Source organism: Spea bombifrons, chromosome 3, assembly GCF_027358695.1.
Source record: "Spea bombifrons isolate aSpeBom1 chromosome 3, aSpeBom1.2.pri, whole genome shotgun sequence".
Classification (NCBI taxonomy): Eukaryota; Metazoa; Chordata; class Amphibia; order Anura; family Pelobatidae; genus Spea; species Spea bombifrons.
In genome coordinates, this window is record NC_071089.1 from 122,919,055 (window position 1) to 122,924,054 (window position 5,000).

General features: G+C 50.7%; 7 non-coding genes across 7 annotated transcripts in view; all 7 read right to left on the reverse strand.

The window, feature by feature from the left end:
- Window positions 1-90, reverse strand: part of LOC128486586 (5S ribosomal RNA) — a 119-nt gene extending 29 nt beyond the window's left edge. Inside the window, exon 1 of the ribosomal RNA XR_008352875.1 lies at window positions 1-90. This exon is cut by the window's left edge and continues 29 nt beyond it. This is a non-coding gene — a ribosomal RNA (5S ribosomal RNA).
- Window positions 91-344: 254 nt separating this feature from the next.
- Window positions 345-463, reverse strand: LOC128485032 (5S ribosomal RNA). Its single transcript, XR_008351388.1, has one exon. It is a non-coding gene; the product is annotated as a 5S ribosomal RNA (ribosomal RNA).
- Window positions 464-714: 251 nt separating this feature from the next.
- On the reverse strand, window positions 715-833 carry LOC128486443 (5S ribosomal RNA). The gene has a single exon (XR_008352740.1). It is a non-coding gene; the product is annotated as a 5S ribosomal RNA (ribosomal RNA).
- Window positions 834-1,057: 224 nt separating this feature from the next.
- On the reverse strand, window positions 1,058-1,176 carry LOC128485321 (5S ribosomal RNA). Its single transcript, XR_008351663.1, has one exon. It is a non-coding gene; the product is annotated as a 5S ribosomal RNA (ribosomal RNA).
- Window positions 1,177-4,073: 2,897 nt separating this feature from the next.
- Window positions 4,074-4,192, reverse strand: LOC128486043 (5S ribosomal RNA). The gene has a single exon (XR_008352362.1). It is a non-coding gene; the product is annotated as a 5S ribosomal RNA (ribosomal RNA).
- A 218-nt stretch (window positions 4,193-4,410) lies between these two features.
- Window positions 4,411-4,529, reverse strand: LOC128486906 (5S ribosomal RNA). The gene has a single exon (XR_008353178.1). It is a non-coding gene; the product is annotated as a 5S ribosomal RNA (ribosomal RNA).
- Window positions 4,530-4,752: 223 nt separating this feature from the next.
- LOC128485322 (5S ribosomal RNA) lies at window positions 4,753-4,871 on the reverse strand. The gene has a single exon (XR_008351664.1). It is a non-coding gene; the product is annotated as a 5S ribosomal RNA (ribosomal RNA).
- Between the last annotated feature and the right edge of the window lie 129 nt (window positions 4,872-5,000).

Genomic DNA, 5,000 nt, shown 5'->3' on the forward strand with positions numbered 1-5,000 from the left:
TCTCCCATCCAGGTACTAACCAGGCACAACCCTGCTTAGCTTCCAAGATCAGACGAGATCGGGCGCTTTCAGGGTGGTATGGCCGCAGGTGTGAAAGTTTTTTATTTTACTTCTCTTATTCTGTTGCTGCTGCTGCTGCTGCTGCTGCTGCTGCTGCTGCTGCTGCTGCTGCTGCTGCTGCTGCTGCTGCTGCTGCTGCTGCTGCTTGTCGTCAGACAAAAAGAATTATAAGCCCTGGGACAGGACAGAGAAGGTGAGAAGGTTCAAATAAGGGTTTAAAGCTTTGATGATGAGCAAGAAACACATGGCAAAAAGCTCTCCCCGGACTGTGAGAAAAAATTAAAAGCCTACAACACCTGGTATTCCCAGGCGGTCTCCCATCCAGGTACTAACCAGGCCCAACCCTGCTTAGCTTCCGAGATCAGACGAGATCGGGCGCTTTCAGGGTGGTTTGGCCGCAGGTGTGAAAGTTCTTTATTTTACTTCTCTTATTCTGTTGCTGCTGCTGCTGCTGCTGCTGCTGCTGCTGCTGCTGCTGCTGCTGCTGCTGCTGCTGCTGCTGCTGCTGCTGCTGCTTGTCGTCAGACAAAAAGAATTATAAGCCCTGGGACAGGACAGAGAAGGTGAGAAGGTTCAAATAAGGGTTTAAAGCTTTGATGATGAGCAAGAAACACATGGCAAAAAGCTCTCCCCGGACTGTGAGAAAAAATTAAAAACCTACAACACCTGGTATTCCCAGGCGGTCTCCCATCCAGGTACTAACCAGGCCCAACCCTGCTTACTTTCCAAGATCAGACGAGATCGGGCGCTTTCAGGGTGGTATGGCCGCAGGTGTGAAAGTTCTTTATTTTACTTCTCTTATTCTGTTGCTGCTGCTGCTGCTGCTGCTGCTGCTGCTGCTGCTGCTGCTGCTGCTGCTTGTCGTCAGACAGAAAGAATTATAAGCCCTGGGACAGGACAGAGAAGGTGAGAAGGTTCAAATAAGGGTTTAAAGCTTTGATGATGAGCAAGAAACACATGGCAAAAAGCTCTCCCCGGACTGTGAGAAAAAATTAAAAGCCTACAACACCTGGTATTCCCAGGCGGTCTCCCATCCAGGTACTAACCAGGCCCAACCCTGCTTAGCTTCCAAGATCAGACGAGATCGGGCGCTTTCAGGGTGGTATGGCCGCAGGTGTGAAAGTTTTTTATTTTACTTCTCTTATTCTGTTGCTGCTGCTGCTGCTGCTGCTGCTGCTGCTTGTCGTCAGACAAAAAGAATTATAAGTCCTGGGACAGGACAGAGAAGGTGAGAAGGTTCAAATAAGGTGTAACGGGTTCACCAAGAGAGCTGTAGTAACTCCCAGAGATCACCCACATGTATCCTCCTGTTGTCCCCGGAATCACTTCCAGCACCAGTCAGCATGCGCACCTTGGAACCCTGCTATGTGTACCCAATAAGTAGACACAACTACCTTGAACTGAGTACAGCAGGAATGAACAGTTTATTGTAGTAAAACATAGACTGATATAGCCACAGAACTTCATTAACATAAATTAACAGATACATGTATTCCACCCAACCTTTAATCCCCAATCAGCAATCCTATTGATGGGATTAATTAAACAATGGAGTTCCTGCCTGTTTGGCAGCCAGGCTGGAGCCATCTCTGAGTACCTTGGGCCCCTGTATGACAGGTCATTCTGTCACATATCTCCCCTTTTAAAAATAAGACTGAACTGGGGCCAGACCCAAACCGGGTCTGCATCCAGTTCAGTCCGACAGCACAGCTCCGTCGCTCCTGGAGTTGTGGATGCAGGGGGCTGGCAAAAGGCAGGGAGACAGGGTCCATAATCTGCGGGTAGCAGGCTTGCTTTCAGTCCTCTCCAGGGGCCCCAGTGATGGACAGTTCCGTCACACACTCCATCACATATCTCCTTTTTCTGGGGGAGACTGACGTCTGATAAGACCCCACACTGTTTGACTCTGAAGTCAGTCTGTATATCTGGACCATCACTGCCATCCACAAATTGGTACTCCCCAACACAATGTAACAAAACAGCAGTACTCACCCGCCTGCCCTCTGCCTCTCCCGAAAAATATAACTGCCGCTGGAGAGAATTGCCAACTGCACCTTCTCTCTGGAGTCTTCTCAGCCGCTGGGGAGATGACAGGGTGGCGGGGGCCCCTTCGATCCAGGGTTGGAGATCCGAGCCAGCTGCCCAGCAATTCTGGGGACCACAGGTGGCAACCACAGTCTCATCCACCTGTATGGGATACGTGTCCCCAAGTGCTGGTTTCGTACCATCCTCTAGTGGAGGGACATCTGATGTGGGAAGGCAGAGGTCTGCACTCTGACCTGGAGAAATCTCTTTTATAGGGTTTGCGGGCACCTCCAGTGCTGGTAGAGAGGGGCCGTCCTGCCTCTCTCCTGTTGCCAGTATTTCGGCTGGGGTGGTCTGAGCGAGCACTGCGGGAGCGTCATGGTCAGACTCAGGAACAAGGGGGAGGGGTGGGCAGAGAACAGCAGCACTCTGCCCTGTTGCCAGCTCTTCTGCTGGGGAGCGGGGATCTGGGCCAACTGCCAAACATTCCGGGGGCCCAGGTGTGGAAACCGCAGCCCCATCAACTACCACAGTCTCTGGGGCTGCCTGACTGGACCTTACAAGGTTGCTGTGGTCAGGCTCGGGAAACAGGGAAAGGAGCAGGCAGATGCCAGCGGTACTCTGCCCCGATGGCAGCTCTTCTGCTGGGTGGGTGCTTGTGGAGACCGCAGTGCCAGCTACTACACCCACAAAACCTTCTTCCTTTTGCTGGGAAGGGAAGCCAATTGCAAGCCCTCCCGGACCAATATCCTCAGATGTAAAATCAATTAAATCCACAATCTCTGGATCCGGTTGTGGTGTACAATCACATAGTTCCGCTATCGGATCTGGGTTAGCTGTCCAGTAACCCTGTGACTCAGTCCCATCCACCCCTTCTGGGTCAACATCCTCAGGTGACCACGCAGTAAAATCAATGAAATCCATGGTCACTGGGGCATACTGTTGCACATGGTCAAATAACTCTTGATATGCCTGTTCCAGTTCCCATTCTTGTGTGACCAAATAATCCAGGTCAGCCCACAGCTTAGGCACATATGGGATATCCTCCTCCCTTCGCTCCTGGATGTCTTCCTCCCGACACTCCGATGCACTACCGAAGTCGGGATCCTTTTCTATAATTTCCAATAATAATCCCGGGCCGCCGAAGCCATAGCCCTCTGTGGGACCTTTATCCTCCAGCCCCAGGCACATCTGTGCTGCGTACCACCGCAGAGCCCGATATCCATCGTCCAACCTCAGCTCTGTCTGGACCAGCACCTCCAGCTCAGCCACCCATTCCTCTTTGGGCTGCTTCCCCAAGAACGGCATCCGCAACTTCCGCTGGAGCCAAAACCTTTCCTCAAAGGTTGGGAGGCTTTTCCCCTTGTACTTAATTTCCCAGTGGAGAACCTCCCTCCAGAGCTTCAGGCGTTTACAATTCCTCTTGATCAGCTCTGCGTAGCTGACTTCCATTCTCTTTCCTGGAGATAGATCCCGGTGCAAAGGACGTGTCCCTCAGACTAGGAGGCAATCCCGCCGCTTGCCACCAATGTAACGGGTTCACCAAGAGAGCTGTAGTAACTCCCAGAGATCACCCACATGTATCCTCCTGTTGTCCCCGGAATCACTTCCAGCACCAGTCAGCATGCGCACCTTGGAACCCTGCTATGTGTACCCAATAAGTAGACACAACTACCTTGAACTGAGTACAGCAGGAATGAACAGTTTATTGTAGTAAAACATAGACTGATATAGCCACAGAACTTCATTAACATAAATTAACAGATACATGTATTCCACCCAACCTTTAATCCCCAATCAGCAATCCTATTGATGGGATTAATTAAACAATGGAGTTCCTGCCTGTTTGGCAGCCAGGCTGGAGCCATCTCTGAGTACCTTGGGCCCCTGTATGACAGGTCATTCTGTCACATAAGGGTTTAAAGCTTTGATGATGAGCAAGAAACACATGGCAAAAAGCTCTCCCCGGACTGTGAGAAAAAATTAAAAGCCTACAACACCTGGTATTCCCAGGCGGTCTCCCATCCAGGTACTAACCAGGCCCAACCCTGCTTAGCTTCCGAGATCAGACGAGATCTGGCGCTTTCAGGGTGGTATGGCCACAGGTGTGAAAGTTCTTTATTTTACTTCTCTTATTCTGTTGCTGCTGCTGCTGCTGCTGCTGCTGCTGCTGCTGCTGCTGCTGCTTGTCGTCAGACAGAAAGAATTATAAGCCCTGGGACAGGACAGAGAAGGTGAGAAGGTTCAAATAAGGGTTTAAAGCTTTGATGATGAGCAAGAAACACATGGCAAAAAGCTCTCCCCGGACTGTGAGAAAAAATTAAAAGCCTATAACACCTGGTATTCCCAGGCGGTCTCCCTTCCAGGTACTAACCAGGCCCAACCCTGCTTAGCTTCCAAGATCAGACAAGATCGGGCGCTTTCAGGGTGGTATGGCCGCAGGTGTGAAAGTTTTTTATTTTACTTCTCTTATTCTGTTGCTGCTGCTGCTGCTGCTGCTGCTGCTGCTGCTGCTGCTGCTGCTGCTGCTTGTCGTCAGACAGAAAGAATTATAAGCCCTGGGACAGGACAGAGAAGGCGAGAAGGTTCAAATAAGGGTTTAAAGCTTTGATGATGAGCAAGAAACACATGGCAAAAAGCTCTCCCCGACTGTGAGAAAAAATTAAAAGCCTACAACACCTGGTATTCCCAGGCGGTCTCCCATCCAGGTACTAACCAGGCCCAACCCTGCTTAGCTTCCAAGATCAGACGAGATCGGGCGCTTTCAGGGTGGTATGGCCGCAGGTGTGAAAGTTTTTTATTTTACTTCTCTTATTCTGTTGCTGCTGCTGCTGCTGCTGCTGCTGCTGCTGCTGCTGCTGCTGCTGCTGCTGCTGCTTGTCGTTAGACAAAAAGAATTATAAGCCCTGGGACAG